The sequence below is a fragment of the Triturus cristatus genome, chromosome 8, assembly GCF_964204655.1.
Source record: "Triturus cristatus chromosome 8, aTriCri1.1, whole genome shotgun sequence".
Lineage (NCBI taxonomy): Eukaryota > Metazoa > Chordata > Amphibia > Caudata > Salamandridae > Triturus > Triturus cristatus.
The window spans coordinates 1,129,401,181-1,129,414,728 of NC_140591.1; positions in this window are offsets into that span (position 1 = coordinate 1,129,401,181).

Here is a 13,548-nt window from a genome sequence, read left to right on the forward strand (position 1 = left end):
TATTTGGGTTCAAGATTTGTTTGACGGTATATCTCCTTGTTCCTTTTGTCAATTCCAAGCTACTTTTAATTGTCCTCGTTCATTTTTACAAAAGTTTTCAATTCTTATGAAAGTTATTTTAGATGTCTTTTATTCCCTTCCTCCTGGAGACTCCCTGCCTACACAAGATCCACTTTAAAAGTTTTTACGGGTCCTTCCAAAAGCCTCCTTGATTTATAAATACTTTTATTCTGCAGATCCAGAGAGATCTAAGACTAAGATGGCACTTGCCTGGGAGATGGATTTGGGTTGTGAGTGGAGCATTGATTTATGGAATAAGATCTGGGCTAGATCCCTAAAAATCTCTAGATCCGTATCTACCACTCAATCTATGTTTTGTCTATACCACAGACTATTTTACACTCCCATTTCCATAGCTAACTTTACACCCACTAACAATAAGACTTGTTGGTCTTGTGATTTTCCTTTAGCTGATTTAGCCCACCTTTTGTTCTTATGCCCTCCCGTAGCTTCTTTTTGGTTGCAAATTTGGTCCCGCCTCTCATCCATTTTTAACTTAAATATCCCTATATCAAATGTTCTTATTTTTATGGGGAGCTTATCAGATTCCCTAAGCTTATTATCTCAATAAAAAGGACTGTTTGATTTAATGTTAGCCTTAGCTTTTCAACAAATTACAATGAATTGGAAATGTTCAACAAAACTTTCAATCAAATCCTGGTGGAACAGTGTGTGTCATTATCACAGATTGGATACTGCTTTTGCTTCCTATTGTAATCCACATTTAAATAGAGACCTATTTTGGTTACCGCTAACTACTTATTTGAATAAGATTTGAATTAGTCAAGTATCTCGCAACTGTTCTGAAAATTTCCAGCCTCCATGATTCCGTTTTTCTCTCTGCCTTTCTTCTCTTTGTTTACTAACCTTTAAAAATGTACTATTCATATATAATTAGATTATTATACTCGTTTTTGATTCGCTAAAGTGTTATTATTATTCTATTATTTGTTGAAAAGTATTTTCTATATTTCACTTTCTTCCTTCCTCCTTCCCCCCCTTTTTTCCTGCATAATCTTTAAAATGTAAGCTGCGTTCTACTATATTTTATTGACTATTTGCATTTCATATGTTCATTATTATCGTTGTTGGCTTCGGCCTATGTTTATGTATAACATTTATTCAATAAAGCTTGTTAAACATAAAAAAAGAGTTTCAGCTACACAGAAATTAGATCATGTTGATGAATTTACTATCCCTGCATCAATTGTAGAAAAGGTCAGTGGACCTGTGACTGAGCTAAAAGAGCCAGAGCCACAGGAGGAAATGTATTTCCATTGTGTATAAAAGATAACCATGGTACTGATATGGTGTGCTTTATTAATGCAGTTCTTGGTATAGAGCAGTGGTTCCCAAACATTTTAGGACCACCTTAGACTTTTTACAATGACAAACTTTTGTGATGACCCTACCGTTAATGGACATGGGGAAGGGTGATTTTTTGTGTAAATAAAGCATCTTGTGGTAGCGCATTGTCATTTACAGATGTCATTTACAGACAGCACATTTTCTATTGAAATGGCCAATGACCTTGTACAGATATATGTTCTTACCAATAAAACGTTACAGCACTCAAATGAGAATGTGTGGAATTGGGTTTCTATGAATACTTATCATGTGTTCATCACCAAGTAAAGTGCCTTGATTTATTTTGATCCTATCACAATCTTTGTTTCTAGCACACTTCATTTACAGGTATTTACATTCTGTTGTGTGTTGCAAAAAAATGACATCCTACAGCCTTTCTTTTCAAAACGTCTTGTACTTCAGCAAGACTCACATAATTTACTTTAAAAACTCCTCTCACATTGCAATCAGAGAAAGAATAGTAAACATCAATTCTTTTATTTATTTATATTTTTGTATTAATTCAAAGGGGATCATCATAGTACGTACAGAAAATCTGCAATGGTAAGACAGGGTAGCTTCAGACTCATATAATTTACATGAAACAATCCGGAACATCGGATTAAAAAAAAAAAAAAGAAAAAGACAGGAAAATTAGTTTATATTATTCATCCATAAATGCATCATGCCAAACAGCTTGGAATGTTAGAGTTGAGCATATATCTCTGGTTTTTGCCAAAGCTTTTTCTCTCTCAAAAATCTCGACCATTATTGTCCATCACTCTACCAAGATTTGGGGGAAATCCAGGCCCTGGCAATGGTAAGCCTAGCTGTGACTAATATGATAGCGAGAAATGCGAGGCGTGCAGGGCTAGAGTTGGCCTTGAATCCCATCATGATCTCCTGTACGGAAAAAGTTAATTCTAAACCAAGTCTAGCTTTACAGACGTGACTAACGCCCTCCCAGAATGCCCAAATTAAGGGACGAGTAGCAAACATATGTACAATGTCAGCCGTAAAAGCTCCGCATTTGGGACATTTAGTTTTATCGTCAAGGGATTGACCACCCCCTTTCTCCCGCCAGTTTGCTATCTTCTAAAGAGTGTAACATAACATACATTTTGTCCAAAAATGTTGGAGCTTTAGATTGACTGAGCCTACCGCTTCTTTTAGTGTTGTAAGTGCATCATTTAGTGCTATAACGGTGATGTCTGTCTCCAGAATGTGACTCCACTTCAGCTCAAACTGGACGCATGGATCAATTCTGTGTTGCGTTAAGTGTTGGTAAGCAACGCAAATTGAGTGTTTACGGGCTATTTCTTGCATAAATGTCAGGATTTCATAAACAGCTATGGAAGCAAGCCCTTGTGATCTCAGGAAAGAGTATCTAATTTGCAGATACTTATAATTATATTGCTGAGGGAGGGAGAACATGTTCTGAAGACTTTTGAATGTTTTTAAACCGTTTACATCGTATAGATGACCAAGTCTTTCCACCCCATGCATCGTCCACCTTTTTGCCACACTGTCATTGAAAATCCCGAGTAAAAATGGTTTGTCCCATAAAGGGAACCTGTTGTGGAATATTGGAAGCGAGTGAGCAGAGAGAATTTCCCGCCAAACAGTAATAGTATCTCTAATTGTCTTAAAACAAACTTGTTTGTGATAGTTCAGATCTAGAGTACGATAAAGAAATGTACTACTGTTTTGGCCCAGTAAAAGCTGATGGGTAAAGCCTTGATCTTTACTTGAGAGAAGACCCAAAAAAGAGGCCCAAAAATATAGTTTAAAGTCAGATAATTGAAGACCCCCTTGTTTGTATGGATATTTAATAAACGTAATAGCTCAACGAGCTCGCATATAACCCCAGATGAAGGTGCTTATTATACCATCTAGTTTTTTAAAGAAGAAATTGGGGAAAAGCGCAAAATAATTATAAACATGTAGGTAATATCGACATCTTTATAATGTTACATCTGCCAATAATGCTTAGGGGAAGATTATGCCATCGTTTGAAATTTTGGGTGACATCTTGTAACAAACAGTCATAGTTCAGATTTAGTATATTTTCTAATTTTGAAGTAATGCGAACTCCAAGATAAGTCGCTACTGGACACACTCCTGAAATGGGCCTAGCAGGTTTGAAGTTTATGATCACCTGTGTCTTACTGGGGTTTAATATGTACTCGGAGAGTGACCCAAAGGTATTTGCTTCGTTCATGGTTATTTTCAGAGAAACAACTGGGTCAGCTGTAATGACAGCGATGTCGTCTGCGGAAGAAGTGACTTTGAGCGCTCATATTCCGGAGCATAATGGTATGAGATTTCCATTAGTCATCAGTATCTGTAAGAGAGGGCTCAATATATAGTGCAAACAAAAGTGGGGACAAAGGGCACCCCTTCCGTGTCCCTCTGTATATAAGAAAAGGTGCAGAGCAAATACATAGATAGCTCAATTTGGGCTTCGGTGTGCAGTAGAAGGCTCGAATCCACGCGAGGAATCGGCCAGTGATTCCAAAAGCTGCAAGAGTAGACCAAAGACACCCCCAAGCTACACGGTCAAAGGCCTTTTTAAAAGTATCATACCTAAGTTGCTCCCTATTTGTCTAGCATAACTGAAGGCCATAATTGCTGTGTTGATGTGTGCTGTAGTTCCTCAACTGACTATAAAGCTGTGTTGTTGTCCTGAAAACAGGCCTGGCATCAGAGAGGCCAGGCGATAAGCCAGCACCTTAGCGTAGACCCTAGCATCCGCATTAATGAGGGATATTGGCCGATACATGCAACATTCATCAGGTGGCTTACCCTTTTTTTAAAAAAAGAATACAATGTTAGAAGTGTCCCAGGTTGATGGAGTTGTCCCAGAAGTGCAGATCTCTTGTATAACCATGGCGAGCACAGGTATCGTAATTTTCTTAAATAGTTTATAGAGTTCAACGGGGATCGAATCATCCCCAGCTGCATTACCTGGTGGCAGTGCCGATAGGGCCACAAAGAGTTCCTCCAGAGAAACCTCAGGGGTCAGCTGCGAGGCAACGTCCTCCTGCAAGGGTGGTGGAGGAGCTGCCCTTTCTAGATATTTTGCGAGTTCCTCAGAGTTTATCAGGTCTGACTCGGCGTATAAAGTTTCATAGAATGTTATTAACTGTTTAAGGATCATGTGGGTCTCAGTGTGAAGTGTATTATCAGTTTCTTTGATTCCCGTAAATGAGTGTTTAGCCTTTTTGCCGCCAGTTGATATGCCAGTAACTTCCCCACCTGTTCACCATATTCATACTACGAAGACCGATGTTTGTTATAATTTGCAGCTTTTTACTCCTTTAGAGCCCACCCAGCTAAGGCCCGTGCTGATACCATGTTAGAGTAAATCTGGGATTGCCTAGGGTCATTATGGGTAACAGCAATTGCATGAGATCATTCCAACTTGACAAGTTCCGCCCAGATGGCTTTATTTACACCTTCTCTGGCTTTATTCTCTCGTGATATGAACTGCTGAGTGATGTTTCTAATATACGTTTTCATTGAGTCCCAGAGAATACAAATGTTAGTAGAGGTAACATTAAGCTGAATACATTCTACCAGGAGCCTTACCATGTATGCAACATACTGATTATCTGTCAATAAAGATCGAGGGAAAGAGAAGGAGCATCTGGTTTTACTTGTCGGCTGCGTTTTGAAACTAAGAATGATAGGATTATGATCCACTGTAATTTTTGGGCACAGCTCAATCATACCTGTCTGAAGTATCTGATTGTGAGCCCAAACCATATCAATCCTGGAATACTGCCTGTGTGGACATGAATAGTGAGTGTCCCCTGGAAGGGATGGGTGTAGCGTTCTCCATATATCTTTAAGGTTATGTAAATGCGCTAGTTCCAGAATCGATGCCCTTACTTTTGGGTTCCTTACAGTCAAACGGGGACTAGTAGAATCAATAGAATAGTTCATCATGCAATTAAAATCGCCCATAATTATTAGCACCCCCTGCAGTTCCAATAGCATTAGCACTAGCACATTGAAAACCTCAGGATCGTCGGCATTAGGGCCATAAAGATTAACCAAAACATATTCCACATCAAAGATTGCCAGCTGAGCAATTACCCACCTCCCTCTTGGATCTGCTAAAACTCAATGGGGTCTCTTAGGATGGTGGGCGGATCGCCCCTGCCGGGCCAGCGGTAGTCACCGACAGCCTGGCAGGGGCGATCCGCTCGCCATTCTGCCATGATTGATCCTCCGCCACATTAGGATGGCTGGGGGGTCCGCGGCGGACGGGAAGACCGTCCGCCGCTTTTCTGCCAGTCGAATCGTCGACCGGGTGGAAAACTGCCACAATATGGTGGTGGTGTCTGCAAGACACCGCTATGCATATCATGATGCCTGCGGAGACTTGCCTTTCCATGGCGGAAAGGCATGCGGTTTCTGATATTGGGGGGCCGTTGTGGGCCCCCAGAGTGTTGGGGGGTGAGGGGTGCACATGGGGGGTACCTATGGTACCCCCTACATTGGCATGGACATGGTGGCAGGCACCCAATGCCAATGCACAACGTGCATCTACAGCATTGTGGCGGGCGGTGCTGTGAGCACCACCCGCCACAATGTTGTGGATGGGGGTTGCCACCGCCACAGTGGGGATGGCATCCTAACGGCCACAGCGGGACCGCCGCACCTCTGGCGGACGGTCTCGCATACCGTTACGGTACACCCGCCATCGTAATAGACCCCTAAGTGTTGTGTATATGAGCGTTTTACTGGCAAGGATTGCAGTTTCTCTGATCAACATCAATTCCACGTTTAAATAAGCAGCAATTTGTCAGCAGGCGTAGCCTGACATTTGACCTCTGTCTTCATAGCACTGTCCAATGTGAGACGATAAACACAGAATTGAAAGGCATCTTTAGTTATTGTTCGGATTTTCTCAAGTTCCACCAAAAATCGGCTTACGATCCACAGTTTGGAAAAAACTGGTATAGGGCATTTAAAACACTACACGTGTGATGTCAAAGCACTTTACTAAGGGTTCATTTGCATGTGGTTTTAAAAATAAAATTGCATCAGCTGCATATAATCCATGAGGGAAATGCACATTTTAAGCACATAGCAAGTTACACATGGCCCGTGTGATACACAATGATTGCATGTAGTTGACAGAATGATAAATCCACAAAGAGGGATTGCAGTAATGAATTTGAGAACACTTTCAAACAAAGCCAGGTGAACTGCTTAAAGAGGATGATCATGAGAGAGTGAGTGAGTGAGTGAGTGAGTGAGTGAGTGAGTGAGTGAGTGAGTGAGTGAGTGAGTGAGTGAGTGAGTGAGTGAGTGAGAGAGTCTGTGTGTGGTGTGTGTATGTGAGTTTGTGTGAGAGACCTACCTCCTTTCTTTCATTCTCCCTTCATATCTTTCTTTGAGAGGCCTCAAGCTCAAAGTGACCCATAAACTTCAAGTCTAGTGCTCCATATGGACGTCTATTTGTATTATTTAAGTTTAAGGGCACCCTATCGTGCTCTCTTTACCCTATAATCATCAGTAGCATAGCGTCGGGGTTAGGTGTTTGGGGAGTTACACCTCCAATAAATGTATTTTCTGGCAAATAGTTGGGTACATGTGCTTTCAGTTTGGTATGGTAATATGTCTGTCTGACTTCACCAAGAATTGTTACATACACACAGGCAAAACACACACACACTCTCTCCCTCTCTGTTTTGAGAGCCCTCAAAAATGTTGGTTCTCTTACAAAATATTGATTTTCCTCTTAGTACTCCTACCAATCTGCATTTCTCTCCCTTTCCACTGTCTCTTAAGCCCCCTTTCATGTACCCTGCTTGTGGTATAATGTATTATAACATTATATGGCAGTTCAGCCCCACCCTCATCTTCCCGGCCAAGATACGCCCCTGCTAATCTTGAAGATGTGGTCCCCTTCAATGCCTCTGAACTGATTTTCGCTTGCAGGAACATTTTATATGTTTGAGGTAGCACCCTGGGTTAATACCTATGGACCTCCCTATGTACATTTAGTCCTGAGATCCATGTTAGGTAGCGAATTTCAAGTTTTTTAATAAATAAGGATGATTTCAAACCTTATATGTATTTATTTTTGTGATACTTATCATTGATATCAGAAGAATGGTAAACAACTTCGGTGCACCTGTCATTAGGGTATGAAATAGGGAGTAAAAAGTGGAGGATGATTGCTGCGACTGACGAATGACAAAGGGAGACCCAGGCTCAATTTATTCTTTCCTTACTAAGCCTCCTTTCTCTCAAATTCTTACCTGATTGGAATATAGAAGTTTTCCCATTAGAGCAGTCCCCAGGAGATGAAACCGGTGTGATATTGTGTAGATATCAGCCCCATAATACATTCTGGGAGCTGTGAAAGGCGTGCTCGGCCCAGGTACTTTTCTGAGAAGGGAACATCTTTTCCCAACATGTTGTTTGGGATTAAAGATTTACAGGATGCATCTGCATCAATTTACGGTGGACTGCTTCCCATATGCCACAAACCTTGTATTTCAACTGGATCACCACTCCAGCTTGTTGAAGAGCTTTATTGACTCTGGCCTATCTGGACGCTGTTGCATTGTTTAATCTGTGTGGAGCAGTGTGCTGCCCATTTCCTCAAGGCTAAGAATAAGCCTGATGCCTTGCTCAAGCTCAGCTGGATTCTTGTCTTCTATTTCTAAACTATCCTGTGTGTAAACCTGAGCCAACCTAATGAGTCCAAAGATGTGGACACAGAGCACCTATAATGCTATGATTACTTACCGGTAATCCCCATTACTCTTAGTCCTACTCGTCCTCGACCCAGTCATAACTAATGAGGTATTCCACTTGACAGGAAACAAAACAGGAAATGCTTTTATGCTCCACCCACCCTCCCATCAGGGGCTATAATTACACAGCCAACAGAAAGCACATCCTGACATACCAAGCAACAAAGGCCTGAACAGGGAGGGCGGGTGGGAAGTAAGACTGGGTCGAGGACGAGTAGGACTAAGAGTAATGGGGATTACTGGTAAGTAATCATAGCATTACCTCTACGTCCCTCGTCCTCGACCTAGTCATAACTAATGAGGCATACCAAAGCAACCCCACAAGCAGGCCTTTGGCGAACCACACAGAGAACAGAGACCGAACACAAAAATGGAGTGCAGCAAGTAAAAAACTTTAATAAATATACAGAATCAGTGGGGGGGGGGAACAACCCCCACAGCACGCAACACACTACAACCAAAAGTGGTCCGGTTAGACAGAGCATAGTGCTGTACAAAAGTAGAATCAGATGCCCAAGTACCAGCCCGACAGATCTCATCAAGGGAAACCCCATGAAAAGCAGCCCAGGAAGCAGAAACACCCCTAGTGGAACGGGCCTGAACCCCAGAAGGGCAAGGCAAACCAGAGCCCTGATAAGCCAGAGAAATGACAGGCTTGATCCAGCGACCCAGAGTAAGATGGGAGGCAGCCTTACCCCGACCAGCCAGACCAAAGGTCACAAAGAGAGAGTCCGAAGAGCGAAACGCCGCAGAGCAGGCAACATAAACGGACAATGCACGTCTCACATCCAGGGAGTGAAGCAACAGCTCAGCAGGCGAGGAAGGAGAAGGACAGAAAGAAGGAAGAATTAACTCCTGAGAGCAATGAAAATGAGATTGAATCTTCGGAACAAACCCAGGATTCAAAGAAAGGACCACCGTGTCATCCAAGAAACGCAAAAAGGGAGGAGAACAACGCAAGGCAGTGAGCTCACCCAACCGCCGAGCAGAAGTAACAGCAACCAAAAAAGCCACCTTAAAAGAGAGGAATTTAAGGTCCACAGTCTCCAAGGGCTCAAAAGGAGAGGACTGCAGAGCACCCAGGACCAAAGAAAGATCCCAAGGAGGAACCGGAGAACGAGTAGAAGGAGAGGACAGAGAGAAACTCCGGAACAACCGGGAAACCAACAATCCATCCGAAGACGGAAGCGAAGCCGGATCCCGGAAAGCCCGAACAGCAGCCCACTGCCCCTTCAGAGTAGACAAGGCATACTTCTTCTGAAACCCATCCAAGAAAAACTGAAGGATAGAAGCAATAGGACAAGAGACAGGAGAGAAACCAAGCCCCGAACATCAGGAGGAGAAAGAAGCCCAATGCTTAGAGTAGGAGCACAAAGTGGAACTCCTACGGGACCCTTGCATCACAGTGATGAGGTGATCAGGCAAACCCCGGACTCCAAGAGACATCCGTTCAACCTCCAGACCGCCAGGGTGAGAGGGACTAGGAGGGAGGGAGAGGGAGACCTCAGGGAAGACGGGTAGCGGGGAAGAATCCAAGGTGGGCCCACTGTCAGGCTCAACAACAATGGGAACCAGGACGTCCGTGGCCAGTGAGGCAAGACCGCCACCACCCGGGCACCCACCCGCTGGACCTTCAGCAAGAAGGCAGGAATCAGGGCAAAGGGGGGGAAGGTGTACAGCAACCAAGGGGCCACTGAAGAGACAACGCCTCCACCCCCCAAGCACCCAACTCCGGAGTCCGAGAACAAAAGAGAGAGAGTTGGGCATTGGCCCGGGGGGCAAACAAGTCCAGCAGAGGAGTCCCGAACCTCCGACAGATCAACCGGAAAATCCTGGGGGAGAGACACAGGATCAGAGAAGATGGAAACCTGCGACTCAAGGCGTCCGCCACCACATTGTCCACACCCCGGATATGCTGAGCAGAGATGGCCAGAAGATGACACTCCGCCCAACCCGCAATCGCACAGGCCACCAAATTCAATGAAGGACTGCGAGTACTGCCCTGGTGGTTGATGTAAGCCACAGTCACGGAGTTATCAGACCTCACCAGGACATTGCACCCCAGCAGATGAGCCTGGAAGAAACGAAGAGCACGGTCCACAGCAGACAGCTCCATCCAATTGGACGATCGGCGGGACTCCACCCGGAGCCAACGAGCCTGAACAGACCACTGACCCAGAGTAGCCCCCCAACCAGACGCACTGGCATCCGGAACTTCGAAGGGAAACCCCTACCAGCACCCCTCGGGCCTTTAAAATAGGACTGTTGAAACCTGGAAGGCTGACGAAAAGACTTGGCATGAGAAAAGGAAAAATCCTTACGAGAAGACTGCCGATGGAAGGAAAAAGAATGTTTGCGCTCCTTGAACACCTTATGCAGCCTATCCTCAAGAGCGTCCCCAAAGAGATGAGGGCCAGTAAAGGGCAAACGCAAAGCCATGGACCTCTGGGCGGCATCTGTAGTCCAACCCTTCAGCAACAGATTCCGACGAGCTGCGATAGAGGAACCACAGGACAAGGCAGAAGCGCACACAGAATCGAAGGCAATGTCCGAGAGGAATTCAGCCTGACGCTCCATAGATTCCAGAAAGTCCGAGCAACAGCCACCCTCCTGCATCGTGGAAAACAAAGTCTTAAAGTCAGTCAACAGAGATTGAGCGACATAAGCCCCATAGACACCAGAACGGATGGCAAGGTGAGAACCAGCATAAGACTTCTGCAACGCAGAGTCAATCTTCTTATCCACCCCATCACTAAGAATGTTATCATCCGCCATCGAAGGCCGACCAACCAAACTCGCGACAATGGAATCCACATGCACAGACTCAGGAAAGGACCCCTCCATGTCCTGCAACGGATAAAGCTTCGACATGAAGCGCGGCATCATAATGTGATCTGGGTCCTTCCACTCATTCAAGAGGACATCCATTACAAAGGGATGAATAGGAAGAGAAGTAGCAACAGGCTTCCGAAATTGCGGCAAAACAACATCAGAAGAAGTACTGGCCACAGCATCATCAGGAAAACCCATGTTCTCACGCACATGAGAAAGCAAGTCAGGCAACAATTCTTTGGAAACATATTTGCCCCTCAGATCCACTGCCCCCAAGGAAGCGTCACCAGAAGAATCGGAAGAAGAAATGTCTGAATACAGGGCAACGCCCCCAACAGAACGACTCCCAGTAGACTTCTTGGAGGACTTCAGATCAGACAGTCTCCAAAATCAGGGGCTTCAATCTGCCGTCATCCAACTTGGCGCGCTTCCCCACAGGGGCAGAATCCCCACTGACCGCAAAGGAAGAGGAAAAGGAAACAGGAGACACATGCTTCCGCTTTCTGTGATGCTTCCCCATCATGAACAAACAGCAAATGAAGCAACACCCAAGGCAGGAACCAGCAAGCAACAGAACTGAAGGCGACACCCCCCTCCCTTTAAACAAAAGAAGCAGGAAACCGCCCCCAACAAACACAGCCGTGAAAATAAAAACAAAAGCGAGGCGGGAGGGGGCGTGGCAAGGACTCCAAACATAAAACTACACAGTGCGCGGCCGCCGAAGGCACCAACCGGCACATGAAGGGTAAGAACTACGAAACGACAGCGCCACCGGAGCCCACCCAGGCGCATAAATGGCAGCGTCCCTCAAGAAAAAGAAAGCGGAGCACTCGGAGCCCAACCTGAGTGCTCCCGAGACACCACCCCACACGGAGCGCCCGGATACCACCCCGGGCGCTCCACAACAAAGGCCTCACCCAGAGCGGCTCGCACCGCAGAGCACTCGGGGAAACCTGAGTGCTCCCAAAGAAGAAAGCACATGGAGCACTCGGTGCAACCCGAGTGCTCCCCAGAAGAGACACAGCACGGAGCGCCCGGACCCCATCCGGGGCGCTCCTTAATGTCAAAAAATAGTCCCAGCACAGGCAGCCCGCACCCAGAGCGCCCGGACCCCACCCCGGGCGCTCCAGAAAGGCCCGCGACCGGGCGGAATCAGACGCCAGGTAAGCAACGATCTCCCAATCCACGAAGGAACCGGGCAAATAGGGAAAACGAAAAGACCAGGGACAGAACACTCTTTCAGAGCAAGAGCCCAAGACCACAACCAGCAGGTCAGGGCGACGCCCAAAGAAAAAGCGGCGGGCCCCAGAGCAGGGAAGGACTCACCCGGCAGCAGCAGCAGGATCCCAGGAAGCCAGCGCAGCCCAGCAGAACCGGCATCCAGGAGCCTGAAAGAGTCCAGGAAACCCAGCAGCCCGACTCGAGGAACTCACACAAAGGTCCATGGGCGCCCCCCAAGCCCAGCAGAGGAGGAAACCACAGGACAACACGAAGCAGGTAAGTGCCCAGCACCTACCCCAGCGTCCCCGTCAGGTCCACTGACAGGAAACAAAACAGGATGTGCTTTCTGTTGGCTGTGTAATTATAGCCCCTGACGGGAGGGTGGGTGGAGCCTAAAAGTGTTTCCTGTCAAGTGGAATACCTCATTAGTTATGACTGGGTCGAGGACGAGGGACATAGAGGTAATCTGTCTTTACCCCACACCATCCACTGACTGAGGAGGGTCTGAAAAGAATCATCTATCTTCCACTGCTGGTGAGTTGAGCAGGCACTATTCCAAGGGGCAGGCTGTTATTTGCCCCGTGCTGTACCATAATCCAGAGCCCCCAGGCACAGAGCCATTGCCCTGTAGTCACTAGAATGCCCATGTAGCGAGATATCCATTTGTCTAGGTAGTGACACACTTTAAACCTTAGCCAGGAGATGACCAGATTTCCCAATCCTATAAATCTTGACAGTGAACACTGAGGCACTTGATTCCACTGTGGTTCAATTTTGATTTCCTCCTCAAAGGCTGTACAATTTATGTTCAGTGCTTGGACATACACCTCCCATACTTTGAGAATGGAAGGTTATTGTGCTTTATTGGTAGCACTGTGACGCTTCTCCATAAATTCTCTTTTTCTTTTTATATCTTTTATCCTAAAACACCGTGGGTGTTATTTCTCATGCTGTGGGGATGTTTTTCTGGTCCAACCAAGCGTAAATGGTTGATAGCTAATGGATTACTCATACTATTCAATTGTTTTTATGTACCCCTACAACTAGGTGAAGGATATTTGTGTTGCGAAGGCCCTGAGGAAGGTGGTCACACATTCAACTTGGTCATGGAAAATTATGATATCTGTATGCCCTTTTGACCAGTATGTTCATGAATTGTTTTTGTCTATGAGATTAGATTGGATGTTTTTTTGTTATAGGGGTCCAATGATGAAAATCAATTTGATTTTGCATATAAAGATATATAACTGTTTAAAAAAAAAAAAAAGAAAATATGAAAAAAAATGTTTTAAAAAAAGGAAAAGATTTG